The following is a 14,409-nucleotide window of genomic DNA, read 5'->3' as shown; positions in this document are numbered from 1 at the left end:
CCTTTTCCTTGACTGTGCTTGTTAACCCCTTATATCCTGCAGCTCTCAGGTAAGCATTATCTGCCCAGATTAAAGGGCCCTCTGGCTCTTCTCTTCCACGTACTCAACATGGCCTCCATCACCATTTTTTTCTGGTTTACATTTTTGTTTACATGGGTTTTTTTTTGTTATTGTTTTGCTGTTTTTTAAAAGGACTTATTTATTCGTTTAATGTACATGAATATACTGTTGCTGTCTTCAGACACACCAGAAGAGGGCATCGTATCCCATTACAGATGGCTGTGAGCCACCATGTGGTTGCTGGGAATTGAACTCAGGACCTCTGGAAGAGCAGTCAGTGCTCTTAACCGCTGAGACATCTCTCCAGCCCTGTTTTGCTGTTTTTAAGGTGCTTTGTTACCATGTATGTATATATGTATGTTTGTATGTATGAATGTGTGCATGCATGTATGTATGTGTGGGGACACACACACAGGCCTCAGTGCTCATCTGATGGTCTGAGGACAACTTCCCAGAGTCAGTTCTGTCCTTCCATTAAGTCGGTTCTAGATATCACTATCAGGCCCTTGTGCTTGGCAGCAGACACCATTACCAGCTGAGCCACCTCTCCCGCCCTATGGATTGTCTTTCTGCCCTGTATGATATGGTGAACTCTGCAGGGACAGGGACCCATCAGTATCATGTCTAGAATGGTACTTGGAGCTCTGGGATTTGGTATCGTGAAGAGTGAATCTCACTAGAGTCTGTCCTCCTTGGGTCTCAGCATTCCATCTACCATGTGCAAGCCTGGATAGTGCCCAGACCAGTGTCTGGGCACCACAGCATACACTCCAGACTCCTAGGGTCCGCACAGTGGGAGGGGCAAAGAGGGCAGGGTAGTTACCCACAATCCTCTGCAGCAGATCCTGGGGAGGGGCAGAGAACAAACATTGGGCTGTCTGACTGGAGTCCCACCCGACACAAGACAACGACACTGGTGGACTTTCTGGGTCTGCGTGCTCTGCCTGTATTGTCCACCACTCCTCCGTCCTCTGGGGGATTAGAATGGGCGGTACAGAGCACAACGACAGACCTCACTCATGAGGTAGCCAGATTGTATTCAAAGCCCGTCTATGGCACGTGCAAAGAAACAGGTGGAGAACCCACGCCAGCCCTGTCTGCCTGGGATACCGTCCCTCTCAGCGACTAACCAGGTGGTGCTAGCTGGTGATCTTAGATAAATTGCTCATCCTCTCCTGGAGTTGTTTTTTAACGGCTCGGATGAGGACGTCATTAACGGAATTACCTCGTTTTTCCCCTGTATGACTCCAGGAAACCTTCCTGGGAATTAGGAATCTGGAGCCAGCTGGGACTCTCCAATTGGCTGCCTTTCCTCATGACCCTGCGGGCTCTGAGCTAAGTTCAGTTTAGGGATGGAAGGCTGTGCTTTGAGCGGGCTGAGGGCCAAGCCTTGCTAAACTGTAACTTTAGGAAAGCCAGTTAGGGCTCCTCTGCTTCCTCAGCAAAGCTCTCTGGATTTTGTGTGTTTGTTTGCTTTTTGTTTTGTATTTTGAGGCAGGGTTTCTCGGGGTAACCCTGGCTGTTCTGGAACTTCTCTCTGTTGACTGGGCTGCCCTCAACCTGGCAGAGATCCACCTGCCTCTGCCTTGGCTGGGATTAAAGGCGTGTGCCGCCGCCGCCACCGCCGCCGCCGCCACCACGATAGACTCCGGATTTTTGCAGCCAGGGTTGCATTCAGAACAGGGACATTGTTCTGGTAGCTAACCTCAGCGTCTTCAACCCAATCCTGTCTCCTGAAGGAGAGGACATAAAATTGCTTTGTTTGCTTTGTTCTATGTGCTGGGCCTCCAATCCAGGGTCTGTGTCCAGCTCTGTGATCTGTGTGTGTGCATGTTCACATGTGAGTGGACATGCATGTTCAAGTATGTACAGGTACATGTGCATACTAATACGGGTACCAGTTTTAAATCATGTGTTGTCTAGTTTTAGGTCAACACAAGCTAGAGTCGTTGGAGAGGAGGGAGCCTCAATTGAGAAAATACCTCAATAAGATCTGGCTTTAGTCAGGCCTGTAGGGCATCTTCATAATTAGTGATTGATGGGGGAGGGCCCAGCCCATTCTGGGTGGTTCCACCTCTGGGCTAGTGGTCTTGGGTTCTATAAGAAAGCAGGCTGAGCAAGCCATGTGAAGCAAACCTGTAAGCAGCACCCCTCCATGGCCTCTGTATCAGCTCCTGCCTCCAGGTTCCTCCCTGCTTGAGTTCCCGTCCTGACTTCTGTTGATAATGGACAGTGATGTGGAAGTGTAAGCCGAATAAACATTTTCTTCCCTGAGCTTTATTTGGTCATGGTGTCTCCTTGTAGCAAAGTGACCCTGACTAGGCCACGTCCGTCGTTTCTGGTAATCAAACTCATCTCCTGGGGTGGTGGCCCTTTATCCACTGAGCCCTTTCCTTCCCAGTGCTGTCATTTTATTTTATTTTATTTTATTTTATTTTATTTTATATGCACGAGTATTTTGCTTATGTGAATGTCTACGAACCTTGTGCATGCTGGAACCCATGGACAACAGAAGAGGGCATTGGATTCCCTGGAAGTAGAGTTATGGGTGGTTACCAGCTACCACGTGGGTTCTGGGAATTGGACTCCATTTCTTTCTAAACTATTGAGCCATCTCTCCAGCCTAACAGCTCTATTAGTCTTAGGAGATTTTGTTTGCTTTCTTTTCCTTTTCATTTCACGTAGCCCAGGCTGGCCACAAATGCACTAAGTAGCCCAAGGTGACTTCAAGCTTCTGACCCTTCCTCTTCCATCCCAGTTACAGAGTGCAGAAATCCGTTAGGAGCCTAGCGCATAGCAGGCTCACGCTCTGAGCTATGTCCTCTTCTGTGCAGAAATCCGTTAGGAGCCTAGCGCATAGCAGGCTCGCACTCTGAGCTATGTCCTCTTCCATCCTCGAGAGTGTTCTTTCCTCCAATCAGCTTCCTCTATGTTGAACAACAAAAATCTCCTTTTGTGCTTTCACAAGGAACTCAGCCCACCTGCCTGCCCCTTTCCGACACCACTTTGCTGGGCTCAGCTTCATGACCCTGAACTGAGCAACAAAGTTGAGAAACCATTGCGACTGAACCATTGGGAATTGGGCTGCCGACTGTAAGTCATCAATAAATTCCTTTACTATCTAGAGACTATCCATAAGTTCTGTGACTCTAGAGAACCCTGACTAATACAGAAGTCCTGGGGACCCTAAGATAACATTTCATTTTCAAGTTCTTTGCCTCTGCAAGCCTGGGCTAGACCTTCTCCTGGAATGACTTCACTGAGACCCCTTTTTTTGTTTTGTTTTGGTTTCTGAGACAGGGTTTCTCTGTGTACCCCTGGCTGTCCTGGAACTCACTCTGTAGACCAGGCTGGCCTTGAACTCAGATCTGCCTGCTCTGCCTCCTAAGTGCTGGGATAATAGACGAGTGCTGTCATGCCCAGCCAGACCTGGCTTTGACACTGTTTTATTGATAGAGACACCTGAATTCAGCTGATAGGGGTGGGAGCCTCTCTGAGAGCTGCAGTAGGCAAGCCACAAACCATGGGAACAGAGTTGCCTTTTTCTGACAGGAGGACCAAAGCCTCAACCTGGAGTTTCTAGGAGTGAAAGAAGACAGCAGTATAGGGTATGAGGTGTAAGACCCAGAAGCAAGCTGTCACAATCACCATCCCAATGCTGACAGATGGGACGTGAGAGAGGTGTGGGAGCTGGGAGGTGGGCAGAAACCCTTCTCCTCCTCCTCCTCTTCCTTCTTCTTCATCTCCTCCTTCTTCCTCCTCCTCCTTTCTCTCCTCCTCCTCCTCTTCCTCTCCCTCCTCTCCTTCCTCCTCCTCTCCCTCCCCCTTTCCCTCCTTCTCTCCCTCCTCCTTTCCCTCTTCCTCCTCCTCCTGTTAATTTTTAGGCTTTTCCTTTTTTTTAAGATTTATTTATTTATTATATGTAAGTACACTGTAGCTGTCTTCAGACACTCCAGAAGAGGGAGTCAGACTTCGTTACAGATGGTTGTGAGCCACCATGTGGTTGCTGGGATTTGAACTCAGGACCTTTGGAAGAGCAGTCGGGTGCTCTTACCTGCTGAGCCATCTCACCAGCCCCTACTTTTAGGTTTGTCAAGACAGGGTTTCTCTGTGTAACCGTCCTGGCCGGCCTGGAACTTGCTTTGCAGAGCAGACTAGTCTCTAGGCTGCCTCTGCCTCCTGAGGGACACCACACCCAGCCAGGCTTTTTTAAAGATTTATTTATTTTATACATTTGAATATTTTGCCCACTTGTGTTATATGCACCAGCTGCCTGCCTATTGCCTGTGGAGGTCAGAAGAGGGTGTTGGGTAGGGACCCAACAGACTGTTGTGAACAACCACATGGGTGCTGGGAACTGAACTCAGGTCCTCTGCAAGAGCAACAGTGTTCCTAACCACTGAGCAGTCTCTCCAGCCCCAGAAATTTAATCTAATTTTTCTTTCTTTTCTTTTTTGTTTTTGTTGTTTGGGGCAGGTTCTCATGAGTCCCATGCTAGCCTGAGGGCAACCTTAAACTTCTGCCCTGCCTGCCTCCACCTCCTGTGTGCTGGGACTACAGGCACCCATATAAAGAGGTATGTTCAACAGAATGTGATAACGTGTCACGGGGCAGCAGGGGTGAGGACCGGTCAGGGGAAGAAATGCCCAACACCCACGCCTGAGAAGTGGGAATCAGGAAGGTGCTGCTGTGTGAGCTCTGTTTATTCTTTCCAAAGTCTAAAAATACAAGAAAAGGAAACACACTCACTGGAGCCAACCTGACCAGAAGTACAGAGAAGCTGCCACAGCAGTGACTGAGAAATGAGCCGGGAATTCAGGAATTTCAGGAACTCAGTGACTGGAGCCTGGAAATTCCACTCCCTGATGAGTGAGGTTTCCCATCCTGAGCACTTTCCAGCAGCCTGGGCAGGGCAGAGGAAGAACAAGAACGTGGGAGAGGTGGCCACTGGCCAACCCTGTCACCTCGGGGCAGTGGGAATGGATCCCCTGTGCGGCCCTTCATGTAGCCGAGTGTTACAGCAATAACGGACATTACCACCACAACCCCTGACCACAGGGTCATCAACGGTCAACAGTCTGATGAAGAAACATTATCTCCACTTTACTGTTGACACAGAGGCTCAGAGAGGGTTTTTTGTTGTTGTTGTTGTTTGTTTGTTTGTTTGTTTTGTTTTTTGTTTTTTGTTTGTGTGCCTAAGGTCTGAAATGGCAGTATTGGGTGCCCCTAAGCCCATTAGTTAAGGGCCCTGTAGAGAATGGCATGTTGAATTATCACCCACCTGTATCTCACCCCATAGAGGAAACAAGCAACAGTATTCCCTTCTATCAGGGGTCTTCCAGCCAGCCCGTGACCCATCGTGACCTCTACCATCCTGGGGCAAGGCTTTGAAAGTAGGTTTGAGAGGTTTCCCAGCTGGGGTGAACAGGGATCCCAGTGGCAGGTGGGAGGGAGTGGGCTGGGAAAACCACAGTGGGCCCTGGGGAGATGCCTGAAGGGTGCTATTCTGGAGGACAGCAAGCTAGCGCTCTTCCCTCGCCCGCCCCCTCAGGGTATCCTTTTCCGGCTGAGATTTGGAATTGCCCAGCCTAGAAGAGATGAAGGCCTCCTCCCTTAATTAAATGCCCAGGGGTTGCTATGGAAACCACAGCTTCCAAATCCTGGTCAGACAATGGGGAGAGGAGCTGTCTCCGGCCTAGACAAGTGAAGCTTGGGGTGTGTGTGGGGGGGTGGAGGGTATTGGCCACAGAGGTGGGGACCAAATTGTTAGAAAAACTGGGGGTGCCAACTTAATTTTTTTTTTTCAGTATGGAAAGAGGAGGCCTTTGAGAAGCAAGAAGGTGCCTAGTTTAAGATTTAACCCCCTCGGGAAGGGGAAGGAGGTTGGGGGTTGGGAGCTGCCTTCCACTGCTACTCAGAACTGGACACCTTTCTTTTTTTTTTGTTTCTAGAGGAGAAAGCCAGCCTAGTCCATAAACAAAGAGAAGAGGCTAGAGGGCAGCTGGCTCAGCTACGATGATGAAGATGACATGGCCAGGGACTGCAGGGAACCGAGTGATCCAGTCCTAAGGACGGAGAGCTCTCCTTCTCCTAAGTCCCAGGGACAGGCTTCTGCATACTCTGTCAACTGAGGCACACAAGACACCCATCGGTGACAGATACACTCCCCTACAGAAGCTGTACTCTTTGGGGACACTCAGGCCCCCACTTTCTCCCGACTCCTACTCATCAGGATCCCTCTTTGCTCTGTATCTTCTTGGGTTTCTATTTAAAGGCAGAGAGGTCACTAAGTTCAAGCCCTAGCACTGGGAACGTCAGACAGACCTCCAAGGACGTTAGTGGGCCACGGGCACTTTTACCTCACTTTGGAAACATTACAACATTAGGGTGCCTTTGTGCCAAGACAGCGCCCACTGAGCCCAGCCTCTTACCTGATGCCCAGCAGCTCTGTAAGGTTACAGTGCGTGGCTTTTTGTCTTTGTTCTTATTCTATAATGAACTAATATACACACTTTATATTTAGCTTGGAGGGAAGTTCTTAAGAGCTCCTGTACTGGCTTGTGTGTCAACTTGACACAAGCTAGAGTCAGCAGAGAGAAAGGAGCCTCAGCTGAGGAAATGCCTCCATGAGATCCAGCTGTAAGGCATTGTCTCAAATTAGTGATCAATAAGGGGAGGGCAGGTGGTGCCATCCCTGGGCTGGTGGTCCTGGGTTCTATAAGAAAGTAGCCTGAGCAAGTCAGTAGACCTCAGCCTTGCCAGGCCTCTGCATCAGCTCCTGCCTCCAGGTGCCTGCCCTGCTTGTCCTGACTTCCTTTGGTGATGAACAGCAACGTGGAAGCTGAATAAACCCTTCCCTCTCCAATTTGCTATTTGGTCATGGTGTTTCATTGTAGCAATAGAAACCCTAAGATATTACCTCAGAACCTTGATAGAAAGGCTATGTTGAATTATCTCCTGCTCTTACCTCACCAAGGGTCTCATGTGGCCCAGGCTGGCCTCAAATTCTGTATGCAGCCGAGTATGACCTTGAATCTCTGATCCTCCTGCCTCTAACTCCTGGGTGTTGAAGTTGTGAGTGTGAGCCACCATATCTACTGGGATTAGAGCCCAGGGCTGCATGATTGCTAGGCAACCACTCCATCAACGGAACTGCATCCTCGGCCCCCAAATTTCGTTCCTGTGTTTGTTGTTCTATTTATTATGAGAAAGAGGAACCTGAGAGAATGTTAGGTGTGCCAAGCCAGCACCAAAGCCAGGAGGTGGCAAAGCCAGAATTTAAAGCCAGGTTTCTCTGTCTCTGGTCATTTCTCTTTCTTTGCTTCAAACGCTTCTTGGAAACTTCTGAGTGGGCCCACTCTGTTCTGATCCCTGTGTGCTCCCACTCAGTGTTACCTAAATACTTCTATAGAGGCAGTTCCCAACTCTAAGCTGGCTATTTAAAGAGTTTATGTATAACTTAACTGTTTGGAAGGAAAACACATTTTTCTCAGTGGGAGAAAAATGTTAAGTGGACCCAGAAAGGCCACTTGACCCAGAATAGGGGACAGTGGTCCATCTAGTCCAGGAGTCCTGGAGCCTCAGATAATAATATGGAGGGAAAGGCATCTGGCTGCGAGGTGAGAAAGAAACCCTTTTCCTCCCTCATCTTGTGGACCTGTTTCCCCGCTCTGTAGAGCGCTTTGTGAGGGTGTGGAGACAATCTTAATGTGAGGCTGACCCCGTGAATGTTTCTTAAGAAGAGACAAAAGGGTTAAGGTCCTAGAGTTGAAAGAATTGATAGGCAGGCTTGAAAAACCCTGCACGGTGGTGGGGCAAGCACACATACATGAAAGCTGTCTGCTCCAGTGAGGGGGGAAAGACATGAAAGGCCAAACAACGTGGAAGTGGGAGTGGAGGGTGGACCAGACCGCAGTGGTGGTTTGGACAGGAACGCCCCTCTCCACCTCCCCAGGCTCATAGATTTGAACCCTTGGTTGTTAGGAAATGGCATCTTTTGGGAGGGATTAGGAGGCATGGCCTTGTTGGCGTAAGGGTGGGGGGTGCTTATTAGAGAAAGAATGGCACTGGGGGTGGGGCTTTGAGGTTTCAAATGCCCAAGGCCCAATGCTGTGCATCTCTCCCTCCCCCTCCCCCCTTCCCTCTTGCTCCCTTGCTCTCTTCCCCTTCCCTTTCTCTCCATGCTGCTTACAGATCCGGATTTAGAGCTCTCAGCTACTTCTCCAGCACCATGTCTGCCTGCGTGCCACCCTGTTTCCCGCCATGACAACAGACTAAACCTCTCATATTGTAAGGCAGCCCCAATGGAATGCTTTCTATTGTAAGCATTACTAAGGTCATGGTGTCTCTTCACAATAATAAAACAGTGACTAAGACACACAAGGGCCAATACCTCAGACCCGTGGGAACTGAGAACACCTTCCTCCACAGAGTCAGGGGACGAATGTTGACAGAAAGTGCCTCTTGCAGCTTTCTCCTTCCAGGACTGTAGCCCGAGACAGCTCCCTGCAGAGGTCTCCTGAGGAAACTTGCTAGTCCCTCCTCACACTGTACCTCAGGAAACACACTGAGGATCTAAGGTGTGGTATAGTTGGTACTTCTCCAGCAGAGAGGCCATGGTCTACCTGACCGCCCAGCTTTTCTGTCCTGTGTCCACGTCTTTGTTCATCCCTTCATCACCCGAGTGAGTCTGGATTCCAGGACCAAGCCATGCTGGACAGGACAGAGAGGGCATCAGGCTTCTCTGTCATAAGTGATGGTTAGGTAAGGGTGCTGCCTACAGCCACCACAGCCTTGGAAGTGCACATTGTGAACGCCTTCTCCCATGAGCTGCCCTGGGGAGGGTGTTTTATCACAGTGACTGAACAAACAGAACAGCAACCGATACAGAAAGGAGAAACTGCATGTGAGGGGTTTTGGTGTGTGTGGGGGACACAATTTTTTGAAACAGGGTATACTCCAGGCTAGCCCTGAATTCATTAGGTAGTCTAGGATGAGTGAAAGAAGAGCATCAGGAGATTATGCCAGCAAAGGAGATGGGGCTAGACCTCACAGGTCACTGGAATAGACCCCGTGGTGCCCAGTGTCCTGACCTTAGTTCTGAGCGCTTTGTCTATTCTTTCCAGCTTTGGTCTCCAGCGGTTCACAGAGGCTGCACAGGCTCAGCGGTTCACACCAGCTCCACAGGCTCAGTGGTTCACACCAGCTCCACAGGCTCAGTGGTTCACACTGGCTGCACAGGCCCAGGGGTTCACACCGGCTGCACAGGCTCAGCAATTCACACCAGCTCCACAGGCTCAGTGGTTCACACCAGCTCCACAGGCTCAGGGGTTCACACTGGCTGCACAGGTTCAGCGGTTCTTGAGGTTCTTTGGCTCCCCCTAGGAGCAGAATGTTCTTTTACCTCAGCAAGGGGTGGGTGATATAGAATTCTCACAGGTCTTGGGTCAAAGGCTTAGTTCCAATTTTTCCCTTTTTTTAGGTGTATGTGTGTGTGTGTGTGTGTGTGTGTGTGTGTGTGTGTGTGAGAGAGAGAGAGAGAGAGAGAGAGAGAGAGAGAGAGAGAGAGAGAGAGAGAACTTCATAGTCTAGGCTGGCCATATATCCTCCTGCCTCAGCTTTTCCAAAGGCTGGGATCACAGGCGTGCTTCGGTCTGCCTGGCATCCAATTGCTGTGTGGCCTTGCCAAGTCGTTTAATTGCTCTGAAGTCTGGTTCCATGACTATAAAAAGCGGTTGATCTGTCTTCACCCATTTACTGTCCAGCACTGCTTTTGGCCTCAACTAGGTTTTTTATTTTTATTTTTATTTATTTTTGGCAGTGCTAAGATTAGGACCCAGGGTCTTATATATGTATGCTGGACAAATGTTTCACTTGGAGCCATACCTCCGCCAACCATGGCACTTTAAGAAGTAGGCAGAGAGCCGGGCGTGGTGGTGCACGCCTTTAATCCCAGCACTTGGGAGGCAGAGGCAGGCGGATCTTTGAGTTCAAGGCCAGCCTGGTCTACAGAGTGAGTTCCAGGACAGCCAAGGCTACACAGAGAAACCCTGTCTCAAAACAAAACAAAACAAAACAAAAAAAAAAAAACAAAAAATAAGAAGTAGGCAGAGGAGTTAGAGGGCTGGCTCAGTGGTTAAACACACTTCCTGCTTTTGCAGAGGACCTGGGTTCGATTTCCAGCCCCCACACGGTGGCTCACAACCAACTGTAGCTCCAGTTACAGGGTGTCTAGAGCCCCCCACCTGTTTTTGTTGTTGTTGTTTTGTTTTGTATTTTACTTCTGAGGACACCAGACATGTATATGGTACAGAAATATATACACAGGCAAAATATTCATACACATAAAATGAATCTGTTTTAAATTGTAGGAAGAGGGCCAGCAAAATGGCTCAGCACATGAAGGAGCTTGCCAGCAAGCCTTACAACCTGAGCATGATTCGCGAACCCATATGGGGAAGGGAGAGAGCCCAGTTTCCACAAGTTGTCCTGTGGCCTCCACATGCACACTCATGCCTGCACACATACACATATGTGCACATACTAAATAAAGAACGTGTACTTTCGGGCTGGCAAGATGGCTCAGCAGCTAAGAGCCCTGACTGGTCTTCCGAAGGTCCTGAGTTCAAATCCCAGCAACCACATGGTGGCTCACAACCACCCGTAATGAGATCTGATGCCCATTTCTGGTGTGTCTGAAGACAGCTACAGTGTACTTACATATAATAAGTAAATCTTTGAAAAAAGAATGTGTACTTTCAATAAATAAGTAGGCGGTCCTTCATCCCCAGGTTAAGAGCTGTTCAGAATGGGAGACTGCACCTGCATCCAGGCACACCTGTGATGGTCTGAGAGCGCTTCCTCTCCAACTCTCGCCGGAGGCTGAGTGTTCTGCATCTTTCCAATAACACTCAGCACCTCTCATGTGGAGCCCTATTTCCTGGGTCCTGGCCTGCCTGCCAAGATAAAATCTGGTACATTCCCATCCCTCAAGACTCACTCTTCATTATTATTATTATTACTATTGTTGCTGTTGTTAGTTATTGTTTTTATGAGTATGGGTGCTTTGCTTGCATGCAGGTCTGTTCACCATGTGCGTGCAGTGCCAGAAGAGGCCAGAAGAGGGCGTTGGAGTCTCTGAAACTGAAGTTACAGATGTTAAACTTGCACACTGGCATCTGGCCACTTTCCTCTGTCATTGAGATGAGCTGTTGCTCCCTGATCTCTGCTTATCCTTGGCCTGCCTAAGGCATTCACCCCATTACCTTATTTTCCACCCATACTTTCCCGGTACCTCTAATGAGAATTTTGTCTTTTTTTTTTTTTTTTTTAAATAAAACAGTTATATCAATTTGTTTTTGTTTTAATCCCAGGTGTGGGACACGGGGCTGTTTCAGACTGTCCACAGCAGCTGACTGTGATTGTTTTTCTCATGCTCTGGCAGGGGCATGATTCTGCCAGCTGTAGATAGCTTCTGTGATTGTGTGCCCTTTGGAATCCTGCGGGGTGGGGGTGGCACTCTTCAGAGCCCTGAGAGCCTGAGGTGGCTCCTGATTGCTGGTTGCCTTTTCCTGTTGATTGCTGGATTGCTGGATTTTGCTGGATTGCTGGATTGCTGGATTACTGGTTGCTGGTTGCTGGTTGCTGATTGCTGGTTGGAGATATCCTGATGACAAAGATTGGACTTTCCCCTAGGAACCTGATGTCACTAATCAGCAGGTCTAAAGAGGTCCATGCCCCCTTCACCCTCTAATCTTTCTTACCTACCTAGTGTTGGGGGGTTGGAAGGGATCCGGGTGAAGAAGGGTGGTAGATATAAGAACCCAATAAAGGAGTCAAAAAGTAGGGTTACAGGCACCCCTAAGCAGCTGTGTGGGCCTGATGTGGGCTTTCCGGTTTCTGTTCTCTTTCCTCAGGCCTTCATCCATGATTTCCTCCTGGTCTAGCATGGGCTTCAGAAGGTCCTTGTCTGCCTTGCAGACTCGACACCCTCCTCTGCAAAGGTTCCTGTGAGACCTTCCCCTGGGCCTCTCACATTTCACCACTGTGTTGCTGCTGCTTCCTCCTCCTCCTCCTCCTCCTTCTTCTTTTGCTTGTTTGTTTGCTTGCTTGCTTGCTTGCTTGCTCCAGGTCTCACCTAGCTCAGGCTGGCCCTGGCCCTCAAATTTGAATGTAGATATGGCTGGCCTTGAACTCTTGATCCACCTACTTCAGCCTGCCTTAGGCTGGAATTACACAGGGGCCACTTTGCTCAGTTACCAACTGTTTTTGCTTGTTTGTTTGTTTTTAAAGATTTATTTATTTTATATATGTGAGTACACTGTCGGTGTCTTCAGACACACCAGAAGAGGACACTGGATCCCATTGCAGATGGCTGTGAGCCACCATGTGGTTTCTGGGAATTGAACTCAGGACCTCTGGAAGAGCAGTCAGTGCTCTTAACTGCTGAGCCATCACTCCAGCCCTGTTTGTTTGTTTTAAGAACCACTCTAGTTATCTGCCTTTCCTGATACTCTGTTAAACTCAGGCAAGGAACAGTTACAGTTATCTACATATGATCCAGTATACAAAAGACCAGGGAGGAAGCTAGCTACCTGGTTCAGTGGTAGAATACTTGCCTAATAAATTCACCTTGAGTTTGATTCCCAGCACTAGAAGGAGGAGGGGGAAGAGGAGAAGGAAGAAGAAGAGGAGGAGGAGGCAGAGGAGGAGGAAGAGGAGAAAAAAAAAAGAAGGCCAGTTTAGTGGTATTCATCTGAAATCCTAAAATTGGGAGGCTGAGGCAGGAGGACTGCCACAGGTTTGTGTCCAGCCTGGCCTACACATCAAATCTTGTCTCAAGCAGAAGAGGGTGGTGGGTATGGTAGTACACACCTTTAATCCCAGCACTCCTGAGGCAGAGGCAGGCAGATCCTGTGAGTTCAAGGCCAGCCTGGTCTACATAGTAAGTTACAAGACAGCCAGGGCTAGAAAGTAGAACTTGTCTTAAAACTGAAACAAAACAACTTCACAAGAAACATTTGAAGCCTGAGTAAAAGAAATGCTGTCTGCCTGGTCTGATGGCTCCAGGCTATGTGCCTGTATGGAAATGTCTCGCCATGCCCCTGACTTAGCCCTGCCAGTCTCCTCAACAAGTACTGCTGGCAGATGGATGGCCACTACTGTGTGTCCTTTGGTTGCCATCTAGGCCCCTTTGCCCACACACCACCCATTACTTTAGCTCCAGTGGGACAGACTAGGTTCTTCATGGCCACCCCCTTCGGTTCCTCCCTGATTCTACTCCAGCCCATCCTCAAACACTTTGTACTTCCCCACTAACTCTTGCTTAGCCTCAAGTGGCTTCCTCTTTCCTCCCCTCTCCTCCCCTCCCCCTAGGCTCCCCCTTCCCTCTCCATCTCCTTCCCTCTCCTCCCCTCCTTTCTCCCCCCCACCCCACCTCTGGTATTGGGGATTGAAAGCAGTGCCTTGCACAGCAAAGCCAGTACTCTATTTCTGGGGTACACCCTCAACACTAAAAAAGTGCTTTTGTATTTTTGAGGCAGAGTCTAGCTTTCTTGCTTAGACTGGTCTTGAACTCCCTCTGTTGCTCAAGCTGGCTTTAGGGTTTATTTTCTCTCACCAGGAGTAGGCAGGATTATAAGCACAAGCCATCACATGATGTTTTCTTTTTTCTTTTCTTCCTCCTACACCTACCTACCTACACACACACACACACACACACACACACGCACATGCACACGCACACACATGCATACCATACTCTTCCTTGGGCCTACATCTTTTACTTCCACGACAGGCCGCTCTCGTAGAGAGAGTCTAGACCCTCCCCTGTTCTCTGTCCAGCTTCCAGCATGCCGTCACAGATTGCATCATAACTCAGCACTATTTCTTGGCTATTTTCTAGGGAGAGTCCCCTCAGGTCTGGTTTCCTTTCTGCTGACTCAGCTGATGTCGGGAACAGGCTCGCCTACCAGGAAGAGAAGCAGGGGAGTAGCCAAGGGGGAACTTGCAGCTCCCCCACGCACCCCCACACCCCCCCAGCCAGGTACTGGGTGGGCAATCCGAGCAATGTTTCGCTTTCCTCCCACTGAACACAAGCCGTTTCACACAAGACTTATCGGACAAGGCCATTCTATGACCATGATAGCTGAAGATGGAGAGGGAGCCTCTCTGTTATCAGATCTGAATGGAAAGAAAAATAACCTGTTCAAGCCACAAGAATAAGAACACACTCGCCTGCCCTGGTTAGTATGGTTGCCACTCCTCTGCAAGTCAGAGCTTTAAGCCTTGCTTCATCCCTCCTGACAATGTTTCTATTTCTGACAGCATCTGGTCAGAGTGAATGAAGCC

The 14,409-nt window shown here is 49.2% G+C and overlaps 1 long non-coding RNA gene across 1 annotated transcript; it reads left to right on the top strand.

The window, feature by feature from the left end:
• The first annotated feature begins 903 nt into the window (after window positions 1–903).
• On the top strand, window positions 904–6,859 carry Gm34152. Its single transcript, XR_384434.2, has 7 exons — window positions 904–1,193; window positions 3,029–3,153; window positions 3,613–3,741; window positions 4,537–4,636; window positions 5,360–5,453; window positions 5,868–5,900; window positions 6,012–6,859. It is a non-coding gene; the product is annotated as a predicted gene, 34152 (long non-coding RNA).
• Window positions 6,860–14,409: the final 7,550 nt, after the last annotated feature.

Source organism: Mus musculus, chromosome 15 (assembly GCF_000001635.26).
Source record: "Mus musculus strain C57BL/6J chromosome 15, GRCm38.p6 C57BL/6J".
NCBI classification, from domain to species: domain Eukaryota; kingdom Metazoa; phylum Chordata; class Mammalia; order Rodentia; family Muridae; genus Mus; species Mus musculus.
The sequence above is the reverse complement of the archived record's forward strand: the minus strand, read 5'-3'. Positions and strand labels throughout refer to the sequence as shown.